Source organism: Lissotriton vulgaris, chromosome 11 (assembly GCF_964263255.1).
Source record: "Lissotriton vulgaris chromosome 11, aLisVul1.2, whole genome shotgun sequence".
Classification (NCBI taxonomy): Eukaryota; Metazoa; Chordata; class Amphibia; order Caudata; family Salamandridae; genus Lissotriton; species Lissotriton vulgaris.
Window position 1 is genome coordinate 484,172,917 of NC_141699.1, and position 18,696 is coordinate 484,191,612.

The window sequence follows — 18,696 nt, forward strand, 5'->3', positions numbered from 1 at the left end:
GTTTTTGCCATTTAACTCTGTGACTTGATGAGGATTGCGTAACGAGAAGTGAACATTTCCTTAACTAAACCAAATGGTGTTCATGCAAAATCTCATGATGCTACAAGCAGGATTCGAACCTACACGGGGAAACCCCATTGGATTTCAAGTCCAACGCCTTAACCACTCGGCCATCGCAGCTGCGTGAGTATGATGTCACTGTTGTCGTATACGAGCCATGCGCTACTCATGTCAGGTCGAGACCTAAAAAATAAAGTAACGGAAGGACGGGGCACATACCAGCAGTGCCCTGTTGTCCTCACTTATTTCGCATACTTTCATACAATTAATAAAAATAGCAATATGCATCACTCAAAATGAGTGACAGGGCACAGATGAGCGGTAATCAACCACTGCACATTTCTACCCTCGTTTCCATATATTACGGCGGTGGCAACGGGCCCTTAAGTGTACTCAGAAAGAGTCCAAAAGCCTAAACAAGACACGCTTCATAAAAAAAATTACTCATTTCGTAACTTGTCTAGATCAGGCAGGATAGGTCCAGACTACAAACCCTTCCGAGCCACCTGCTCTCTAAAACACTTCCTAGGTGTGGAAATTGTTTCAATGTTTACATCTAGTTTGAGTTTTTGCCATTTAACTCTGTGACTTGATGAGGATTGCGTAACGAGAAGTGAACATTTCCTTAACTAAACCAAATGGTGTTCATGCAAAATCACACTACGCTGCAAGCAGGATTCGAACCTGCGCAGGGAAACCCCATTGGATTTCGAGTCCAACGCCTTAACCACTCGGCCATCGCAGCTGCATGAGTATGATGTCACTGTTGTCGTATACGAGCCATGCTCTGCTCATGTCAGGCGGAGACCAAAAAAATAAAGTAACGGAAGGACGGGGCACGTACCAGCAGTGCCCTGTTGTCCTCACTTATTTTGCATGCTTTCATACAATTAATAAAAATAGCAACATGCATCACTCAAAGTGAGTGAAAGGGCACAGATGAGTGGTAATCAATCACTGCATGTTTCTACCCACTTTTCCCTATATTACGGCGGTGGTAACAGGCCCTTAAGTGTACTAAGAAAGAGTCCAAAAGCCTAAACAAGACATGCATCATAAAAAAAAGTACTCTTTTCATGACTTGTCTAGATCAGGCAGGACAGGTCCAGACTACAAACCCTTCTGAGCCACCAGCTCTCTAAAACACTTCCTGGGTGTGGAAATTGTCTCAATGTTTACATCTAGTTTGAGTTTTTTCCATTTAACTCTGTAACTTGATGAGGATTGCGAACAAAAAGTGAACATTTCCTGAACTAAACCAAATGGTGTTCATGCAAAATCACACTACGCTGCAAGCAGGATTCGAACCTGCGCAGGGAAACCCCATTGGATTTCGAGTCCATCGCCTTAACCACTCGGCCATCGCAGCTGCATGAGTATGGTGTCACTGTTGTCGTATACGAGCCATACTCTGCTCATGTCAGGCCGAGACCAAAAAATAAAGTAACAGAAGGACGGGGCACGTACCAGCTGTGCCCTGTTGTCCTCACTTATTTTGCATGCTTTCATACAATTAATAAAAATAGCAACATGCATCACTCAAAGTGAGTGAAAAGGCACAGATGAGTGGTAATCAATCATTGCGCATTTCTACCCTCTTTTCCCTATATTACGGCAGTGGTAACGGGCCCTTAAGTGTACTAAGAAAGAGTCCAAAAGCCTAAACAAGACACGCTTCATAAAAAAATAATTACTCTTTTCATGACTTGTCTAGATCATGCAGGACAGGTCCAGACTACGAACCCTTCCGAGGCACCTGCTCTCTAAAACACTTCCTGGGTGTGGAAATTGTCTCAATGTTTACATCTAGTTTGAGTTTTTGCCGTTTAACTCTGTGACTTGATGAGGATTGCGTAACAAGAAGTAAACATTTACTTGACTAAACCAAATGGTGTTCATGCAAAATCTCATGACGCTGCAAGCAGGATTCGAACCTACGCGGGGAAACCCCATTGGATTTCAAGTCCAACGCCTTAACCACTCGGCCATCGCAGCTGCATCAGTATGATGTCACAGTTGTCATATACTAGCCATGCACTACTCACGTCAGGCCGAGACATAAAAAATAAAGTAACAGAAGGACGGGGCACGTACCAGCAGTGCCCTGTTGTCCTCACTCATTTTGCATGCTTTCATACAATTAATAAAAATAGCAATACGCATCACTCAAAGTGAGTGACAGGGCACCGATGAGCGGTAATCAATCACTGCACATTTCTATCCTCGTTTCCCTATATTACGGCGGTGGCAACGGCCCCTTAAGTGTACTCAGAAAGAGTCCAAAAGCTTAAACAAGACACGCTTCATAAAAAAAAGTACTCTTTTCATGACTTGTCTAGATCAGGCAGGACAGGTCCAGACTACAAACCCTTCCGAGCCACCAGCTCTCTAAAACACTTCCTAGGTGTGGAAATTGTTTCAATGTTTACATCTAGTTTGAGTTTTTGCCATTTAACTCTGTGACTTGATGAGGATTGCGTAACAAGAAGTAAACATTTACTTAACTAAACCAAATGGTGTTCATGCAAAATCTCATGACGCTGCAAGCAGGATTCGAACCTACGCGGGGAACCCCATTGGATTTCAAGTCCAACGCCTTAACCACTCGGCCATCGCAGCTGCGTAAGTATGATGTCACAGTTGTCGTATACGAGCCATGCACTACTCACGTCAGGCCGAGACATAAAAAATAAAGTAACAGAAGGACGGGGCACGTACCAGCTGTGCCCTGTTGTCCTCACTTATTTTGCATGCTTTCATACAATTAATAAAAATAGCAATACGCATCACTCAAAGTGAGTGACAGGGCACCGATGAGCGGTAATCAATCACTGCACATTTCTATCCTCGTTTCCCTATATTACGGCGGTGGCAACGGGCCCTTAAGTGTACTCAGAAAGAGTCCAAAAGCTTAAACAAGACACGCTTCATAAAAAAAAGTACTCTTTTCATGACTTGTCTAGATCACGTAGGACAGGTCCAGACTACGAACCCTTCCGAGGCCCCTGCTCTCTAAAACACTTCCTGGATGTGGAAATTGTCTCAATGTTTACATCTAGTTTGAGTTTTTGCAGTTTAACTCTGTGACTTGATGAGGATTGCGTAATGAGAAGTGAACATTTACTTAACTTAACCAAATGGTGTTCATGCAAAATCTCATGCCGCTGCAAGCAGGATTCGAACCTACGTGGGGAAACCCCATTGGATTTCAAGTCTAACACCTTAACCACTCGGCCATCGCAGCTGCGTGAGTATAATGTCACTGTTGTCGTATACAAGCCATGCGCTACTCATGTCAGGTCGAGACCTAAAAAATAAAGTAACGGAAGGACGGGGCACATACCAGCAGTGCCCTGTTGTCCTCACTTATTTCGCATACTTTCATACAATTAATAAAAATAGCAATATGCATCACTCAAAATGAGTGACAGGGCACAGATGAGCGGTAATCAATCACTGCACATTTCTAGCCTCGTTTCCATATATTACGGCGGTGGCAACGGGCCCTTAAGTGTACTCAGAAAGAGTCCAAAAGCCTAAACAAGACACGCTTCATAAAAAAAAATTACTCATTTCGTAACTTGTCTAGATCAGGCAGGATAGGTCCAGACTACAAACCTGTCCGAGCCACCTGCTCTCTAAAACACTTCCTAGGTGTGGAAATTGTTTCAATGTTTACATCTAGTTTGAGTTTTTGCCGTTTAACTCTGTGACTTGATGAGGATTGCGTAACAAGAAGTAAACATTTACTTAACTAAACCAAATGGTGTTCATGCAAAATCTCATGACGCTGCAAGCAGGATTCGAACCTACGCGGGGAAACCCCATTGGATTTCAAGTCCAACGCCTTAACCACTCGGCCATCGCAGCTGCGTGAGTATGATGTCACAGTTGTCGTATACGAGCCATGCACTACTCATGTCAGGCCGAGACATAAAAAATAAAGTAACAGAAGGACGGGACACGTACCAGCAGTGCCCTGTTGTCCTCACTTATTTGGCATGCTTTCATACAATTAATAAAAATAGCAATACGCATCACTCAAAGTGAGTGACAGGGCACCGATGAGCGGTAATCAATCACTGCACATTTCTATCCTCGTTTCCCTATATTACGGCGGTGGCAACGGGCCCTTAAGTGTACTCAGAAAGAGTCCAAAAGCTTAAACAAGACACGCTTCATAAAAAAAGTACTCTTTTCATGACTTGTCTAGATCAGGCAGGACAGGTCCAGACTACGAACCCTTCCGAGCCACCTGCTCTCTAAAACACTTCCTGGGTGTGGAAATTGTCTCAATGTTTACATCTAGTTTGAGTTTTTGCCATTTAACTCTGTGACGTGATGAGGATTGCGTAACAAGAAGTGAACATTTCCTTAACTAAACCAAATGGTGTTCATGCAAAATCTCATGACGCTACAAGCAGGATTCGAACCTACGCGGGGAAACCCCATTGGATTTCAAGTCCAACGCCTTAACCACTCGGCCATCGCAGCTGCGTGAGTATCATGTCACAGTTGTCGTATACGAGCCATGCACTACTCACGTCAGGCCGAGACATAAAAAATAAAGTAACAGAAGGACGGGGCACGTACCAGCAGTGCCCTGTTGTCCTCACTTATTTTGCATGCTTTGATACAATTAATAAAAATAGCAATACGCATCACTCAAAGTGAGTGACAGGGCACCGATGAGCGGTAATCAATCACTGCACATTTCTATTCTCGTTTCCCTATATTACGGCGGTAGCAACGGGCCCTTAAGTGTACTCAGAAAGAGTCCAAAAGCTTAAACAAGACACGCTTCATAAAAAAAGTACTCTTTTCATGACTTGTCTAGATCAGGCAGGACAGGTCCAGACTACAAACCCTTCCGAGCCACCAGCTCTCTAAAACACTTCCTTGGTGTGGAAATTGTCTCAATGTTTACATCTAGTTTGAGTTTTTTCCATTTAACTCTGTGACTTGATGAGGATTGCGAACAAGAAGTGAACATTTCCTTAACTAAACCAAATGGTGTTCATGCAAAATCACACTACGCTGCAAGCAGGATTCGAACCTGCGCATGGAAACCCCATCGGATTTCGAGTCCAACGCCTTAATCACTCGGCCATCGCAGCTGCATGAGTATGATGTCACTGTTGTCGTATACGAGCCATACTCTGCTCATGTCAGGCCGAGACCAAAAAATAAAGTAACAGAAGGACGGGGCACGTACCAGCAGTGCCCTGTTGTCCTCACTTATTTGCATGCTTTCATACAATTAATAAAAATAGCAACATGCATCACTCAAAGTGAGTGAAAGGGCACAGATGAGTGGTAATCAATCATTGCGCATTTCTACCCTCTTTTCCCTATATTACAGCGGTGGTAACGGGCCCTTAAGTGTACTAAGAAAGAGTCCAAAAGCCTAAACAAGACACGCTTCATAAAAAAATATTTACTCTTTTCATGACTTGTCTAGATCATGCAGGACAGGTCCAGACTACGAACCCTTCCGAGGCACCTGCTCTCTAAAACACTTCCTGGGTGTGGAAATTGTCTCAATGTTTACATCTAGTTTGAGTTTTTGCCGTTTAACTCTGTGACTTGATGAGGATTGCCTAACAAGAAGTAAACATTTACTTAACTAAACCAAATGGTGTTCATGCAAAATCTCATGACGCTGCAAGCAGGATTCGAACCTACGTGGGGAAACCCCATTGGATTTCAAGTCCAACGCCTTAACCACTCGGCCATCGCAGCTGCGTGAGTATGAAGTCACTGTTGTCGTATACGAGCCCTGCGCTACTCATGTCAGGTCAAGACCTAAAAAATAAAGTAACGGAAGGACGGGGCACATACCAGCAGTGCCCTGTTGTCCTCACTTATTTCGCATACTTTCATACAATTAATAAAAATAGCAATACGCATCACTCAAAGTGAGTGACAGGGCACCGATGAGCGGTAATCAATCACTGCACATTTCTATCCTCGTTTCCCTATATTACGGCGGTGGCAACGGGCCCTTAAGTGTACTCAGAAAGAGTCCAAAAGCTTAAAGAAGACACGCTTCATAAAAAAAAGTACTCTTTTCATGACTTGTCTAGATCAGGCAGGACAGGTCCAGACTACAAACCCTTCTGAGCCACCAGCTCACTAAAACACTTCCTAGGTGTGGAAATTGTTTCAATGTTTACATTTAGTTTGAGTTTTTGCCGTTTAACTGTGTGACTTGAAGAGGTCTGCGTAACAAGAAGTAAACATTTACTTAACTAAACCAAATGGTGTTCATGCAAAATCTCATGACGCTGCAAGCAGGATTCGAACCTACACAGGGAAACCCCATTGGATTTCAAGTCCAACGCCTTAACCACTCGGCCATCGCAGCTGCGTGAGTATGATGTCACAGTTGTCGTATACGAGCCATGCACTACTCACGTCAGGCCGAGACATAAAAAATAAAGTAACAGAAGGACGGGACACGTACCAGCAGTGCCCTGTTGTCCTCACTTATTTGGCATGCTTTCATACAATTAATAAAAATAGCAATACGCATCACTCAAAGTGAGTGACAGGGCACCGATGAGCGGTAATCAATCACTGCACATTTCTATCCTCGTTTCCCTATATTACGGCGGTGGCAACGGGCCCTTAAGTGTACTCAGAAAGAGTCCAAAAGCTTAAACAAGACACGCTTCATAAAAAAAAGTACTCTTTTCATGACTTGTCTAGATCAGGCAGGACAGGTCCAGACTACGAACCCTTCCGAGCCACCTGCTCTCTAAAACACTTCCTGGGTGTGGAAATTGTCTCAATGTTTACATCTAGTTTGAGTTTTTGCCATTTAACTCTGTGACTTGATGAGGATTGCGTAACGAGAAGTGAACATTTCCTTAACTAAACCAAATGGTGTTCATGCAAAATCTCATGACGCTTCAAGCAGGATTCGAACCTACGCGGGGAAACCCCATTGGATTTCAAGTCCAACGCCTTAACCACTCGGCCATCGCAGCTGCGTGAGTATGATGTCACAGTTGTCGTATACGAGCCATGCACTACTCACGTCAGGCCGAGACATAAAAAATAAAGTAACAGAAGGACGGGGCACGTACCAGCAGTGCCCTGTTGTCCTCACTTATTTTGCATGCTTTGATACAATTAATAAAAATAGCAATACGCATCACTCAAAGTGAGTGACAGGGCACCGATGAGCGGTAATCAATCACTGCACATTTCTATCCTCGTTTCCCTATATTACGGCGGTGGCAACGGGCCCTTAAGTGTACTCAGAAAGAGTCCAAAAGCTTAAACAAGACACGCTTCATAAAAAAGTACTCTTTTCATGACTTGTCTAGATCAGGCAGGACAGGTCCAGACTACGAACCCTTCCGAGCCACCTGCTCTCTAAAACACTTCCTGATTGTGGAAATTGTCTCAATGTTTACATCTAGTATGAGTTTTTGCAGTTTAACTCTGTAACTTGATGAGGATTGCGAACAAGAAGTGAACATTTCCTTAACTAAACCAAATGGTGTTCATGCAAAATCACACTACACTGCAAGCAGGATTCGAACCTGCGCAGGGAAACCCCATTGGATTTCGAGTCCAACGCCTTAACCACTCGGCCATCGCAGCTGCATGAGTATGATGTCACTGTTGCCGTATACGAGCCATACTCTGCTCATGTCAGGCCGATACCAAAAAATAAAGTAACAGAAGGACGGGGCACGTACCAGCAGTGCCCTGTTGTCCTCACTTATTTTGCATGCTTTCATACAATTAATAAAAATAGCAACATGCATCACTCAAAGTGAGTGAAAAGGCACAGATGAGTGGTAATCAATCATTGCGCATTTCTACCCTCTTTTCCCTATATTACGGCGGTGGTAACGGGCCCTTAAGTGTACTAAGAAAGAGTCCAAAAGCCTAAACAAGACACGCTTCATAAAAAAATAATTACTCTTTTCATGACTTGTCTAGATCATGCAGGACAGGTCCAGACTACGAACCCTTCCGAGCCACCTGCTCTCTAAAACACTTCCTGGGTGTGGAAATTGTCTCAATGTTTACATCTAGTTTGAGTTTTTGCCGTTTAACTCTGTGACTTGATGAGGATTGCGTAACAAGAAGTAAACATTTACTTAACTAAACCAAATGGTGTTCATGCAAAATCTCATGACGCTGCAAGCAGGTTTCGAACCTACGTGGGGAAACCCCATTGGATTTCAAGTCCAACGCCTTAACCACTCGGCCATCGCAGCTGCGTGAGTATGAAGTCACTGTTGTCGTATACGAGCCCTGCGCTACTCATGTCAGGTCAAGACCTAAAAAATAAAGTAACGGAAGGACGGGGCACATACCAGCAGTGCCCTGTTGTCCTCACTTATTTCGCATACTTTCATACAATTAATAAAAATAGCAATACGCATCACTCAAAGTGAGTGACAGGGCACCGATGAGCGGTAATCAATCACTGCACATTTCTATCCTCGTTTCCCTATATTACGGCGGTGGCAACGGGCCCTTAAGTGTACTCAGAAAGAGTCCAAAAGCTTAAAGAAGACACGCTTCATAAAAAAAAGTACTCTTTTCATGACTTGTCTAGATCAGGCAGGACAGGTCCAGACTACAAACCCTTCTGAGCCACCAGCTCACTAAAACACTTCCTAGGTGTGGAAATTGTTTCAATGTTTACATTTAGTTTGAGTTTTTGCCGTTTAACTGTGTGACTTGAAGAGGTCTGCGTAACAAGAAGTAAACATTTACTTAACTAAACCAAATGGTGTTCATGCAAAATCTCATGACGCTGCAAGCAGGATTCGAACCTACACAGGGAAACCCCATTGGATTTCAAGTCCAACGCCTTAACCACTCGGCCATCGCAGCTGCGTGAGTATGATGTCACAGTTGTCGTATACGAGCCATGCACTACTCACGTCAGGCCGAGACATAAAAAATAAAGTAACAGAAGGACGGGACACGTACCAGCAGTGCCCTGTTGTCCTCACTTATTTGGCATGCTTTCATACAATTAATAAAAATAGCAATACGCATCACTCAAAGTGAGTGACAGGGCACCGATGAGCGGTAATCAATCACTGCACATTTCTATCCTCGTTTCCCTATATTACGGCGGTGGCAACGGGCCCTTAAGTGTACTCAGAAAGAGTCCAAAAGCTTAAACAAGACACGCTTCATAAAAAAAAGTACTCTTTTCATGACTTGTCTAGATCAGGCAGGACAGGTCCAGACTACGAACCCTTCCGAGCCACCTGCTCTCTAAAACACTTCCTGGGTGTGGAAATTGTCTCAATGTTTACATCTAGTTTGAGTTTTTGCCATTTAACTCTGTGACTTGATGAGGATTGCGTAACGAGAAGTGAACATTTCCTTAACTAAACCAAATGGTGTTCATGCAAAATCTCATGACGCTTCAAGCAGGATTCGAACCTACGCGGGGAAACCCCATTGGATTTCAAGTCCAACGCCTTAACCACTCGGCCATCGCAGCTGCGTGAGTATGATGTCACAGTTGTCGTATACGAGCCATGCACTACTCACGTCAGGCCGAGACATAAAAAATAAAGTAACAGAAGGACGGGGCACGTACCAGCAGTGCCCTGTTGTCCTCACTTATTTTGCATGCTTTGATACAATTAATAAAAATAGCAATACGCATCACTCAAAGTGAGTGACAGGGCACCGATGAGCGGTAATCAATCACTGCACATTTCTATCCTCGTTTCCCTATATTACGGCGGTGGCAACGGGCCCTTAAGTGTACTCAGAAAGAGTCCAAAAGCTTAAACAAGACACGCTTCATAAAAAAAGTACTCTTTTCATGACTTGTCTAGATCAGGCAGGACAGGTCCAGACTACGAACCCTTCCGAGCCACCTGCTCTCTAAAACACTTCCTGATTGTGGAAATTGTCTCAATGTTTACATCTAGTATGAGTTTTTGCAGTTTAACTCTGTGACTTGATGAGGATTGCGTAATGAGAAGTGAACATTTACTTAACTAAAACAAATTGTGTTCATGCAAAATCTCATGCCGCTGCAAGCAGGATTCAAACCTATGCGGAGAAACCCCATTGGATTTCAAGTCCAACGCCTTAACCACTCGGCCATCGCAGCTGCGTGAGTATGATGTCACTGTTGTCGTATACGAGCCATGCGCTACTCATGTCAGGTCGAGACCTAAAAAATAAAGTAACGGAAGGACGGGGCACATACCAGCAGTGCCCTGTTGTCCTCACTTATTTCGCATACTTTCATACAATTAATAAAAATAGCAATATGCATCACTCAAAATGAGTGACAGGGCACAGATGAGCGGTAATCAATCACTGCACATTTCTACCCTCGTTTCTATATATTACGGCGGTGGCAACGGGCCCTTAAGTGTACTCAGAAAGAGTCCAAAAGCCTAAACAAGACACGCTTCATAAAAAAAATTACTCATTTCGTAACTTGTCTAGATCAGGCAGGATAGGTCCAGACTACAAACCCTTCCGAGCCACCTGCTCTCTAAAACACTTCCTAGGTGTGGAAATTGTTTTAATGTTTACATCTAGTTTGAGTTTTTGCCATTTAACTCTGTGACTTGATGAGGATTGCGTAACGAGAAGTGAACATTTCCTTAACTAAACCAAATGGTGTTCATGCAAAATCATACTACGCTGCAAGCAGGATTCGAACCTGCGCAGGGAAACCCCATTGGAGCTCGAGTCCAACGCCTTAACCACGCGGCCATCGCAGCTGCATGAGTATGATGTCACTGTTGTCGTATACGAGCCATGCTCTGCTCATGTCAGGCGGAGACCAAAAAAATAAAGTAACGGAAGGACGGGGCACGTACCAGCAGTGCCCTGTTGTCCTCGCTTATTTTGCATGCTTTCATACAATTAATAAAAATAGCAACATGCATCACTCAAAGTGAGTGAAAGGGCACAGATGAGTGGTAATCAATCACTGCATGTTTCTATCCACTTTTCCCTATATTACGGCGGTGGTAACAGGCCCTTATGTGTACTATGAAAGAGTCCAAAAGCCTAAACAAGACATGCATCATAAAAAAAAGTACTCTTTTCATGACTTGTCTAGATCAGGCAGGATAGGTCCAGACTACAAACCCTTCCGAGCCACCAGCTCTATAAAACACTTCCTGGGTGTGGAAATTGTCTCAATGTTTACATCTAGTTTGAGTTTTTTCCATTTACCTCTGTGACTTGATGAGGATTGCGAACAAGAAGTGAACATTTCCTTAACTAAACCAAATGGTGTTCATGCAAAATCACTCTACGCTGCAAGCAGGACGCGAACCTGCGCAGGGAAACCCCATTGGATTTCGAGTCCAACGCCTTAACCACTCGGCCATCGCAGCTGCATGAGTATGATGTCACTGTTGTCGTATACGAGCCATACTCTGCTCATGTCAGGCCGAGACCAAAAAATAAAGTAACAGAAGGACGGGGCACGTACCAGCAGTGCCCTGTTGTCCTCACTTATTTTGCATGCTTTCATACAATTAATAAAAATAGGAACATGCATCACTCAAAGTGAGTGAAAGGGCACAGATGAGTGGTAATCAATCATTGCGCATTTCTACCCTCTTTTCCCTATATTACAGCGGTGGTAACGGGCCCTTAAGTGTACTAAGAAAGAGTCCAAAAGCCTAAACAAGACACGCTTCATAAAAAAATAATTATTCTTTTCATGACTTGTCTAGATCATGCAGGACAGGTCCAGACTACGAACTCTTCCTAGGCACCTGCTCTCTAAAACACTTCCTGGGTGTGGAAATTGTCTCAATGTTTACATCTAGTTTGAGTTTTTGCCGTTTAACTCTGTGACTTGATGAGGATTGCGTAACAAGAAGTAAACATTTACTTAACTAAACCAAATGGTGTTCATGCAAAATCTCATGACGCTGCAAGCAGGATTCGAACCTACGCGGGGAAACCCCATTGGATTTCAAGTCCAACACCTTAACCACTCGGCCATCGCAGCTGCGTGAGTATGATGTCACAGTTGTCGTATACGAGCCATGCACTACTCACGTCAGGCCGAGACATAAAAAATAAAGAAACAGAAGGACGGGGCACGTACCAGCAGTGCCCTGTTGTCCTCACTTATTTTGCATGCTTTCAGACAATTAATAAAAATAGCAATACGCATCACTCAAAGTGAGTGACAGGGCACCGATGAGCGGTAATCAATCACTGCACATTTCTATCCTCGTTTCCCTATATTACGTCGGTGACAACGGGCCCTTAAGTGTACTCAGAAAGAGTCCAAAAGCTTAAACAAGACACGCTTCATAAAAAAATTACTCATTTCGTAACTTGTCTAGATCAGGCAGGATAGGTCCAGACTACAAACCCTTCCGAGCCACCTGCTCTCTAAAAAACTTCCTGAGTGTGGAAATTGTCTCAATGTTAACATCTAGTTTGAGTTTTTGCAGTTTAACTCTGTGACTTGATGAGGATTGCGTAATGAGAAGTGAACATTTACTTAACTAAACCAAATGGTGTTCATGCAAAATCTCATGCTGCTGCAAGCAGGATTCAAACCTACGCAGGGAAACCCCATTGGATTTCAAGTCCAACACCTTAACCACTCGGCCATCGCAGCTTCGTGAGTATGATGTCACTGTTGTCGTATACGAGCCATGCGCTACTCATGTCAGGTCGAGACCTAAAAAATGAAGTAACGGAAGGACGGGGCACATACCAGCAGTGCCCTGTTGTCCTCACTTATTTCGCATACTTTCATACAATTAATAAAAATAGCAATATGCATCACTCAAAATGAGTGACAGGGCACAGATGAGCGGTAATCAATCACTGCACATTTCTACCCTCGTTTCCATATATTACGGCGGTGGCAACGGGCCCTTAAGTGTACTCAGAAAGAGTCCAAAAGCCTAAACAAGACACGCTTCATAAAAAAAATTACTCATTTCGTAACTTGTCTAGATCAGGCAGGATAGGTCCAGACTACAAACCCTTCCGAGCCACCTGCTCTCTAAAACACTTCCTAGGTGTGGAAATTGTTTCAATGTTTACATCTAGTTTGAGTTTTTGCCGTTTAACTCTGTGACTTGATGAGGATTGCGTAACAAGAAGTAAACATTTACTTAACTAAACCAAATGGTGTTCATGCAAAATCTCATGACGCTGCAAGCAGGATTCGAACCTACGCGGGGAAACCCCATTGGATTTCAAGTCCAACGCCTTAACCTCTCGGCCATCGCAGCTGCGTTAGTATGATGTCACAGTTGTCGTATACGAGCCATGCACTACTCACGTCAGGCCGAGACATAAAAAATAAAGTAACAGAAGGACGGGACACGTACCAGCAGTGCCCTGTTGTCCTCACTTATTTGGCATGCTTTCATACAATTAATAAAAATAGCAATACGCATCACTCAAAGTGAGTGACAGGGCACCGATGAGCGGTAATCAATCACTGCACATTTCTATCCTCGTTTCCCTATATTACGGCGTTGGCAACGGGCCCTTAAGTGTACTCAGAAAGAGTCCAAAAGCTTAAACAAGACACGCTTCATAAAAAAAAGTACTCTTTTCATGACTTGTCTAGATCAGGCAGGACAGGTCCAGACTACGAACCCTTCCGAGCCACCTGCTCTCTAAAACACTCCCTGGGTGTGGAAATTGTCTCAATGTTTACATCTAGTTTGAGTTTTTGCCATTTAACTCTATGACTTGATGAGGATTGCGTAACGAGAAGTGAACATTTCCTTAACTAAACCAAATGGTGTTCATGCAAAATCTCATGACGCTACAAGCAGGATTCGAACCTACGCGGGGAAACCCCATTGGATTTCAAGTCCAACGCCTTAACCACTCGGCCATCGCAGCTGCGTGAGTATGATGTCACTGTTGTCGTATACGAGCCATGCGCTACTCATGTCAGGTCGAGACCTAAAAAATAAAGTAACGGAAGGACGGGGCACATACCAGCAGTGCCCTGTTGTCCTCACTTATTTCGCATACTTTCATACAATTAATAAAAATAGCAATATGCATCACTCAAAATGAGTGACAGGGCACAGATGAGCGGTAATCAATCACTGCACATTTCTACCCTCGTTTCTATATATTACGGCGGTGGCAACGGGCCCTTAAGTGTACTCAGAAAGAGTCCAAAAGCCTAAACAAGACACGCTTCATAAAAAAAATTACTCATTTCGTAACTTGTCTAGATCAGGCAGGATAGGTCCAGACTACAAACCCTTCCGAGCCACCTGCTCTCTAAAACACTTCCTAGGTGTGGAAATTGTTTTAATGTTTACATCTAGTTTGAGTTTTTGCCATTTAACTCTGTGACTTGATGAGGATTGCGTAACAAGAAGTGAACATTTCCTTAACTAAACCAAATGGTGTTCATGCAAAATCATACTACGCTGCAAGCAGGATTCGAACCTGCGCAGGGAAACCCCATTGGATTTCGAGTCCAACGCCTTAACCACTCGGCCATCGCAGCTGCATGAGTATGATGTCACTGTTGTCGTATACGAGCCATGCTCTGCTCATGTCAGGCGGAGACCAAAAAAATAAAGTAACGGAAGGACGGGGCACGTACCAGCAGTGCCCTGTTGTCCTCGCTTATTTTGCATGCTTTCATACAATTAATAAAAATAGCAACATGCATCACTCAAAGTGAGTGAAAGGGCACAGATGAGTGGTAATCAATCACTGCATGTTTCTACCCACTTTTCCCTATATTACGGCGGTGGTAACAGGCCCTTAAGTGTACTATGAAAGAGTCCAAAAGCCTAAACAAGACATGCATCATAAAAAAAAGTACTCTTTTCATGACTTGTCTAGATCAGGCAGGACAGGTCCAGACTACAAACCCTTCCGAGCCACCAGCTCTCTAAAACACTTCCTGGGTGTGGAAATTGTCTCAATGTTTACATCTAGTTTGAGTTTTTTCCATTTAACTCTGTGACTTGATGAGGATTGCGAACAAGAAGTGAACATTTCCTTAACTAAACCAAATGGTGTTCATGCAAAATCACACTACGCTGCAAGCAGGATTCGGACCTGCGCAGGGAAACCCCATTGGATTTCGAGTCCAACGCCTTAACCACTCGGCCATCGCAGCTGCATGAGTATGATGTCACTGTTGTCGTATACGAGCCATACTCTGCTCATGTCAGGCCGAGACCAAAAAATAAAGTAACAGAAGGACGGGGCACGTACCAGCAGTGCCCTGTTGTCCTCACTTATTTTGCATGCTTTCATACAATTAATAAAAATAGCAACATGCATCACTCAAAGTGAGTGAAAGGGCACAGATGAGTGGTAATCAATCATTGCGCATTTCTACCCTCTTTTCCCTATATTACAGCGGTGGTAACGGGCCCTTAAGTGTACTAAGAAAGAGTCCAAAAGCCTAAACAAGACACGCTTCATAAAAAAATAATTACTATTTTCATGACTTGTCTAGATCATGCAGGACAGGTCCAGACTACGAACCCTTCCGAGGCACCTGCTCTCTAAAACACTTCCTGGGTGTGGAAATTGTCTCAATGTTTACATCTAGTTTGAGTTTTTGCCGTTTAACTCTGTGACTTGATGAGGATTGCGTAACAAGAAGTAAACATTTACTTAACTAAACCAAATGGTGTTCATGCAAAATCTCATGACGCTGCAAGCAGGATTCGAACCTACGCGGGGAAACCCCATTGGATTTCAAGTCCAACGCCTTAACCACTCGGCCATCGCAGCTGCGTGAGTATGATGTCACAGTTGTCGTATACGAGCCATGCACTACTCACGTCAGGCCGAGACATAAAAAATAAAGTAACAGAAGGACGGGACACGTACCAGCAGTGCCCTGTTGTCCTCACTTATTTGGCATGCTTTCATACAATTAATAAAAATAGCAATACGCATCACTCAAAGTGAGTGACAGGGCACCGATGAGCGGTAATCAATCACTGCACATTTCTATCCTCGTTTCCCTATATTACGGCGGTGGCAACGGGCCCTTAAGTGTACTCAGAAAGAGTCCAAAAGCTTAAACAAGACATGCTTCATAAAAAAAAAGTACTCTTTTCATGACTTGTCTAGATCAGACAGGACAGGTCCTGACTACGAACCCTTCCGAGCCACCTCCTCTCTAAAACACTTCCTGGGTGTGGAAATTGTCTCGATGTTTACATCTAGTTTGAGTTTTTGCCATTTAACTCTGTGACTTGATGAGGATTGCGTAACGAGAAGTGAACATTTCCTTAACTAAACCAAATGGTGTTCATGCAAAATCTCATGATGCTACAAGCAGGATTCGAACCTACACGGGGAAACCCCATTGGATTTCAAGTCCAACGCCTTAACCACTCGGCCATCGCAGCTGCGTGAGTATGATGTCACTGTTGTCGTATACGAGCCATGCGCTACTCATGTCAGGTCGAGACCTAAAAAATAAAGTAACGGAAGGACGGGGCACATACCAGCAGTGCCCTGTTGTCCTCACTTATTTCGCATACTTTCATACAATTAATAAAAATAGCAATATGCATCACTCAAAATGAGTGACAGGGCACAGATGAGCGGTAATCAACCACTGCACATTTCTACCCTCGTTTCCATATATTACGGCGGTGGCAACGGGCCCTTAAGTGTACTCAGAAAGAGTCCAAAAGCCTAAACAAGACACGCTTCATAAAAAAAATTTACTCATTTCGTAACTTGTCTAGATCAGGCAGGATAGGTCCAGACTACAAACCCTTCCGAGCCACCTGCTCTCTAAAACACTTCCTAGGTGTGGAAATTGTTTCAATGTTTACATCTAGTTTGAGTTTTTGCCATTTAACTCTGTGACTTGATGAGGATTGCGTAACGAGAAGTGAACATTTCCTTAACTAAACCAAATGGTGTTCATGCAAAATCACACTACGCTGCAAGCAGGATTCGAACCTGCGCAGGGAAACCCCATTGGATTTCGAGTCCAACGCCTTAACCACTCGGCCATCGCAGCTGCATGAGTATAATGTCACTGTTGTCGTATACGAGCCATGCTCTGCTCATGTCAGGCGGAGACCAAAAAAATAAAGTAACGGAAGGACGGGGCACGTACCAGCAGTGCCCTGTTGTCCTCACTTATTTTGCATGCTTTCATACAATTAATAAAAATAGCAACATGCATCACTCAAAGTGAGTGAAAGGGCACAGATGAGTGGTAATCAATCACTGCATGTTTCTACCCACTTTTCCCTATATTACGGCGGTGGTAACAGGCCCTTAAGTGTACTAAGAAAGAGTCCAAAAGCCTAAACAAGACATGCATCATAAAAAAAAAGTACTCTTTTCATGACTTGTCTAGATCAGGCAGGACAGGTCCAGACTACAAACCCTTCTGAGCCACCAGCTCTCTAAAACACTTCCTGGGTGTGGAAATTGTCTCAATGTTTACATCTAGTTTGAGTTTTTTCCATTTAACTCTGTAACTTGATGAGGATTGCGAACAAAAAGTGAACATTTCCTGAACTAAACCAAATGGTGTTCATGCAAAATCACACTACGCTGCAAGCAGGATTCGAACCTGCGCAGCGAAACCCCATTGGATTTCGAGTCCAACGCCTTAACCACTCGGCCATCGCAGCTGCATGAGTATGGTGTCACTGTTGTCGTATACGAGCCATACTCTGCTCATGTCAGGCCGAGACCAAAAAATAAAGTAACAGAAGGACGGGGCACGTACCAGCTGTGCCCTGTTGTCCTCACTTATTTTGCATGCTTTCATACAATTAATAAAAATAGCAACATGCATCACTCAAAGTGAGTGAAAAGGCACAGATGAGTGGTAATCAATCATTGCGCATTTCTACCCTCTTTTCCCTATATTACGGCAGTGGTAACGGGCCCTTAAGTGTACTAAGAAAGAGTCCAAAAGCCTAAACAAGACACGCTTCATAAAAAAATAATTACTCTTTTCATGACTTGTCTAGATCATGCAGGACAGGTCCAGACTACGAACCCTTCCGAGGCACCTGCTCTCTAAAACACTTCCTGGGTGTGGAAATTGTCTCAATGTTTACATCTAGTTTGAGTTTTTGCCGTTTAACTCTGTGACTTGATGAGGATTGCGTAACAAGAAGTAAACATTTACTTGACTAAACCAAATGGTGTTCATGCAAAATCTCATGACGTTGCAAGCAGGATTCGAACCTACGCGGGGAAACCCCATTGGATTTCAAGTCCAACGCCTTAACCACTCGGCCATCGCAGCTGCATCAGTATGATGTCACAGTTGTCGTATACTAGCCATGCACTACTCACGTCAGGCCGAGACATAAAAAATAAAGTAACAGAAGGACGGGGCACGTACCAGCAGTGCCCTGTTGTCCTCACTTATTTTGCATGCTTTCATACAATTAATAAAAATAGCAATACGCATCACTCAAAGTGAGTGACAGGGCACCGATGAGCGGTAATCAATCACTGCACATTTCTATCCTCGTTTCCCTATATTACGGCGGTGGCAACGGCCCCTTAAGTGTACTCAGAAAGAGTCCAAAAGCTTAAACAAGACACGCTTCATTAAAAAAAGTACTCTTTTCATGACTTGTCTAGATCAGGCAGGACAGGTCCAGACTACAAACCCTTCCGAGCCACCAGCTCTCT

The 18,696-nt window shown here is 43.7% G+C and overlaps 28 non-coding genes across 28 annotated transcripts; all 28 read right to left on the bottom strand.

Moving 5' to 3' along the window:
• Positions 1–98: 98 nt before the first annotated feature.
• On the bottom strand, positions 99–180 carry TRNAS-UGA (transfer RNA serine (anticodon UGA)). Its single transcript has one exon. It is a non-coding gene; the product is annotated as a tRNA-Ser (tRNA).
• Positions 181–723: 543 nt separating this feature from the next.
• TRNAS-CGA (transfer RNA serine (anticodon CGA)) lies at positions 724–805 on the bottom strand. The gene has a single exon. It is a non-coding gene; the product is annotated as a tRNA-Ser (tRNA).
• A 542-nt stretch (positions 806–1,347) lies between these two features.
• TRNAS-CGA (transfer RNA serine (anticodon CGA)) lies at positions 1,348–1,429 on the bottom strand. Its single transcript has one exon. It is a non-coding gene; the product is annotated as a tRNA-Ser (tRNA).
• A 544-nt stretch (positions 1,430–1,973) lies between these two features.
• Positions 1,974–2,055, bottom strand: TRNAS-UGA (transfer RNA serine (anticodon UGA)). Its single transcript has one exon. It is a non-coding gene; the product is annotated as a tRNA-Ser (tRNA).
• A 543-nt stretch (positions 2,056–2,598) lies between these two features.
• Positions 2,599–2,679, bottom strand: TRNAS-UGA (transfer RNA serine (anticodon UGA)). Its single transcript has one exon. It is a non-coding gene; the product is annotated as a tRNA-Ser (tRNA).
• Positions 2,680–3,848: 1,169 nt separating this feature from the next.
• On the bottom strand, positions 3,849–3,930 carry TRNAS-UGA (transfer RNA serine (anticodon UGA)). Its single transcript has one exon. It is a non-coding gene; the product is annotated as a tRNA-Ser (tRNA).
• A 542-nt stretch (positions 3,931–4,472) lies between these two features.
• On the bottom strand, positions 4,473–4,554 carry TRNAS-UGA (transfer RNA serine (anticodon UGA)). Its single transcript has one exon. It is a non-coding gene; the product is annotated as a tRNA-Ser (tRNA).
• A 541-nt stretch (positions 4,555–5,095) lies between these two features.
• On the bottom strand, positions 5,096–5,177 carry TRNAS-CGA (transfer RNA serine (anticodon CGA)). The gene has a single exon. It is a non-coding gene; the product is annotated as a tRNA-Ser (tRNA).
• Positions 5,178–5,720: 543 nt separating this feature from the next.
• Positions 5,721–5,802, bottom strand: TRNAS-UGA (transfer RNA serine (anticodon UGA)). Its single transcript has one exon. It is a non-coding gene; the product is annotated as a tRNA-Ser (tRNA).
• A 543-nt stretch (positions 5,803–6,345) lies between these two features.
• On the bottom strand, positions 6,346–6,427 carry TRNAS-UGA (transfer RNA serine (anticodon UGA)). The gene has a single exon. It is a non-coding gene; the product is annotated as a tRNA-Ser (tRNA).
• Positions 6,428–6,970: 543 nt separating this feature from the next.
• TRNAS-UGA (transfer RNA serine (anticodon UGA)) lies at positions 6,971–7,052 on the bottom strand. The gene has a single exon. It is a non-coding gene; the product is annotated as a tRNA-Ser (tRNA).
• Positions 7,053–7,592: 540 nt separating this feature from the next.
• On the bottom strand, positions 7,593–7,674 carry TRNAS-CGA (transfer RNA serine (anticodon CGA)). Its single transcript has one exon. It is a non-coding gene; the product is annotated as a tRNA-Ser (tRNA).
• A 544-nt stretch (positions 7,675–8,218) lies between these two features.
• Positions 8,219–8,300, bottom strand: TRNAS-UGA (transfer RNA serine (anticodon UGA)). Its single transcript has one exon. It is a non-coding gene; the product is annotated as a tRNA-Ser (tRNA).
• A 543-nt stretch (positions 8,301–8,843) lies between these two features.
• On the bottom strand, positions 8,844–8,925 carry TRNAS-UGA (transfer RNA serine (anticodon UGA)). The gene has a single exon. It is a non-coding gene; the product is annotated as a tRNA-Ser (tRNA).
• A 543-nt stretch (positions 8,926–9,468) lies between these two features.
• On the bottom strand, positions 9,469–9,550 carry TRNAS-UGA (transfer RNA serine (anticodon UGA)). The gene has a single exon. It is a non-coding gene; the product is annotated as a tRNA-Ser (tRNA).
• Positions 9,551–10,717: 1,167 nt separating this feature from the next.
• Positions 10,718–10,799, bottom strand: TRNAS-CGA (transfer RNA serine (anticodon CGA)). The gene has a single exon. It is a non-coding gene; the product is annotated as a tRNA-Ser (tRNA).
• Positions 10,800–11,341: 542 nt separating this feature from the next.
• On the bottom strand, positions 11,342–11,423 carry TRNAS-CGA (transfer RNA serine (anticodon CGA)). Its single transcript has one exon. It is a non-coding gene; the product is annotated as a tRNA-Ser (tRNA).
• A 544-nt stretch (positions 11,424–11,967) lies between these two features.
• Positions 11,968–12,049, bottom strand: TRNAS-UGA (transfer RNA serine (anticodon UGA)). Its single transcript has one exon. It is a non-coding gene; the product is annotated as a tRNA-Ser (tRNA).
• Positions 12,050–12,591: 542 nt separating this feature from the next.
• TRNAS-UGA (transfer RNA serine (anticodon UGA)) lies at positions 12,592–12,673 on the bottom strand. The gene has a single exon. It is a non-coding gene; the product is annotated as a tRNA-Ser (tRNA).
• A 543-nt stretch (positions 12,674–13,216) lies between these two features.
• TRNAS-UGA (transfer RNA serine (anticodon UGA)) lies at positions 13,217–13,298 on the bottom strand. The gene has a single exon. It is a non-coding gene; the product is annotated as a tRNA-Ser (tRNA).
• A 543-nt stretch (positions 13,299–13,841) lies between these two features.
• Positions 13,842–13,923, bottom strand: TRNAS-UGA (transfer RNA serine (anticodon UGA)). The gene has a single exon. It is a non-coding gene; the product is annotated as a tRNA-Ser (tRNA).
• Positions 13,924–14,466: 543 nt separating this feature from the next.
• TRNAS-CGA (transfer RNA serine (anticodon CGA)) lies at positions 14,467–14,548 on the bottom strand. Its single transcript has one exon. It is a non-coding gene; the product is annotated as a tRNA-Ser (tRNA).
• Positions 14,549–15,090: 542 nt separating this feature from the next.
• On the bottom strand, positions 15,091–15,172 carry TRNAS-CGA (transfer RNA serine (anticodon CGA)). The gene has a single exon. It is a non-coding gene; the product is annotated as a tRNA-Ser (tRNA).
• Positions 15,173–15,716: 544 nt separating this feature from the next.
• On the bottom strand, positions 15,717–15,798 carry TRNAS-UGA (transfer RNA serine (anticodon UGA)). Its single transcript has one exon. It is a non-coding gene; the product is annotated as a tRNA-Ser (tRNA).
• A 544-nt stretch (positions 15,799–16,342) lies between these two features.
• TRNAS-UGA (transfer RNA serine (anticodon UGA)) lies at positions 16,343–16,424 on the bottom strand. The gene has a single exon. It is a non-coding gene; the product is annotated as a tRNA-Ser (tRNA).
• A 544-nt stretch (positions 16,425–16,968) lies between these two features.
• Positions 16,969–17,050, bottom strand: TRNAS-CGA (transfer RNA serine (anticodon CGA)). The gene has a single exon. It is a non-coding gene; the product is annotated as a tRNA-Ser (tRNA).
• A 543-nt stretch (positions 17,051–17,593) lies between these two features.
• TRNAS-CGA (transfer RNA serine (anticodon CGA)) lies at positions 17,594–17,675 on the bottom strand. Its single transcript has one exon. It is a non-coding gene; the product is annotated as a tRNA-Ser (tRNA).
• A 544-nt stretch (positions 17,676–18,219) lies between these two features.
• TRNAS-UGA (transfer RNA serine (anticodon UGA)) lies at positions 18,220–18,301 on the bottom strand. Its single transcript has one exon. It is a non-coding gene; the product is annotated as a tRNA-Ser (tRNA).
• Between the last annotated feature and the right edge of the window lie 395 nt (positions 18,302–18,696).